The following is a 2,715-nucleotide window of genomic DNA, read 5'->3' on the forward strand; positions in this document are numbered from 1 at the left end:
GGATTTTATGCATGAATTTGTCCTAAGAAAACAATTAAAAGTGAAATGGCTCTTAATTTTTTATTTTGTGCTATAATATCAAGTCTTGTTAGAGCAAAAGAAGTTTTGCTCGAGCATTTTTAGCAGAATTCGAAGAGGATAATTCAACATACAAGGGAGCAATATGTTGCATGTCATTAATTGACTTGTCAAAGGGTGGTGAGGTGGCAAAAATCAAAGTTTTTTTTTTGCTGCATTTTAGAGGATAAAATTCTGGAAGATTGGGGTGTCTCACGTGTAGAAGGCTTAGAGGGCAATTTTGTACTTTGGAATAAAGGGTTTTGTACCCTAGATGAAAAGAAAAGGAAGGACAACCTCCATTTAACCAATTAAGCCATCTTTGAGAGAGAGAGAGAACCACCAAGTACAGAGAGTTTCAACAGTACAGAGAAGAAAAAATAAGAGGAAAAGAGGAGCATTGATTTCATCATCATTTTTGGGCTTTTCTTCTACTTTGTTTACCATTTATTTCCTATTTTCTCTTTGTGATTGGTGTTTGATCTCTCATGGACATATTTAATTTTGTATTTGTGTTTCTTGTTTCAGCTATAAACCAGATCTTTTGAGGCTTGGATTATTAATGAACTTTATGTCTTAATTCTAAATTCCTAACACTTTATTTTAGCAATTTACCCATTGTTCATTCAAATGTGCTTATTGATAAATTCTTATTGTTGTTTGGCCACCAATGGCAAGATATTGAGTTATATTTGTGCTAGAAAGTTTGAATATAATGGATCAATTTGAATGACACAAGTGAATAATCTTGTTAGGCTATATTTGTGAATAGCATAGGAATGTGTTATTTGCCTTGTGTAACAATTGTGAATTGATGCTTAAATCTGAATTCTTAAACTTGAATTGCATAGGAATATGTTTAATTAGGTAAAATAATTAATAACATGGGTCTTGGAAAAGTTTCATGAACTTATTTTGAATTCTTGTTAACTCTGGGAAATTTGCTGAGATTTTGGTGCAGCAAAATGTATAGGTCACTTGACATAAAGGGATTTAATAATTTAAGCCTATTTCAACCAATTGATTTTACCTCACTTTTATATTAGCATAGCAGTTTATTTTTTAGCATTTTTAATTGATTTCAAGTAGTGTTAGTTTACAAAATCAAAACAATTTAATTTGGTTACTTTTGCAATTGTTTGGTTATGAATTTGTGCATTTAGTTTTAGTTTGCAATATTTGTGGAGATGATACTCAACTTAACACTTTATTACTTGTTTTGTGATTGTGTACACTTGCGCATAATTGATTGAAAAATATAACAACAAGTTTTGGCACCGTTGGATTGAAATTAGAATTTTGTGTATTACTAATTACTTTGCAATTTGTTTTTCTTATTTTGCGTCAATCTTATTTTCTTGATCTTGTCCTTTGCTAGATTGATTCGATTGGATGAATTAGCATGAAGATTTTGAGCTAGCCCCTATTGACTCTGAGATTGAACGAACATTTAGAAGAAGGCTAAGGGAACAACGGGTTCAACTTTACCTTGCTATGGCTCAAGAAGGTTAAGGGGTTAAGCAAATAAGAGTTCAACCCATGCTTAATGTGGTTGTTGGATCTGTTAATGATGCAGTCAATGCCTTCATCGTCGCTAATGCAATTGTTACGGTCGATGATAGAGAAAGGGTCATAAGGGAGTACGATGCCCCAATGTTTAATGAGTTGAATCCTGGTATTTTTAGGCCTGAAATTCAAACAACTCAATTTGAGTTGAAGCCCATGATGTTCCAAATGCTGCAGACAGTGGGTCAATTTAGTGGGCTACCTACAGAGGATCCTCATCTCCATCTTCATTCATTTTTTGAGGTGAGTGATTCCTTTATGTTTCAAGGCATTACTGAAGAGGCCTTCAGGTTGAAATTGTTATCTTTTTCTTTAAGGGACAGAGCTAGAGCTTGGCTCAATACACCTCCTTCTGACTTGGTGACTACAAGGAATGAGCTAGCTGAGAAGTTTTTAATGAAGTATTTTCCTCCAACGAAAAATTCCAAGTTTCAAAATGAGATAATTTCTTTTCAATAGTTGAAGCATGAATCGGTGTGTTATGCTTGGGATAGGTTCAAAGAGTTATTGAGGAAGTGCCCACATCATGGAATCTTACATTGCATTCAAATGGAGACTTTTACAATGGTCTCAATGCCTCCACACGCATGGTTTTGGATGCTTCGGCAAATGGGACTATTCTTTCTAAGTCTTATGATGAAGCATATGATATTTTGGAGCGGATTGCCAACAATAATTACCAATGGTCTTATGCAAGAGCCCCAATGGGAAGGAAAATAGCGGGTATTCATGAAGTAGATGCTTTGACAACTTTGACCGCTCAAGTTTTATCTATGACCAACCTTTTGAAGACCATGAGTATGGGCTAACTTACAACCAGCTCTTATGGGCCAAGTAGCGGAGGTCTCTTGTGTTTATTGTGGATATGGGCATACATTTGATAGTTTTCCATCTAATCTCGCTTAGGTTTGTTACTTAGGGAATCAAAATGCCAACCGCAACAATCCTTATTCCAACTCTTATAATCTGGGTTGGAGGAATCTTCCAAACTTTTCTTAGGGAGGTCAAGGGGCTAGTTCAAGTGGTGCAGCCATGCCAAACAAGCCTACTTATCCACCAGGTTTTTCTCAACAACCAAGAGCTCAACCTCCT

General features: G+C 35.3%; 1 non-coding gene across 1 annotated transcript; it reads right to left on the bottom strand.

Annotated features, from left to right (window-relative positions):
- Positions 1-2,050: 2,050 nt before the first annotated feature.
- LOC133813216 (small nucleolar RNA R71) lies at positions 2,051-2,156 on the bottom strand. The gene has a single exon (XR_009884252.1). It is a non-coding gene; the product is annotated as a small nucleolar RNA R71 (small nucleolar RNA).
- Between the last annotated feature and the right edge of the window lie 559 nt (positions 2,157-2,715).

Source organism: Humulus lupulus, chromosome 1 (assembly GCF_963169125.1).
Source record: "Humulus lupulus chromosome 1, drHumLupu1.1, whole genome shotgun sequence".
Taxonomy (NCBI): domain Eukaryota; kingdom Viridiplantae; phylum Streptophyta; class Magnoliopsida; order Rosales; family Cannabaceae; genus Humulus; species Humulus lupulus.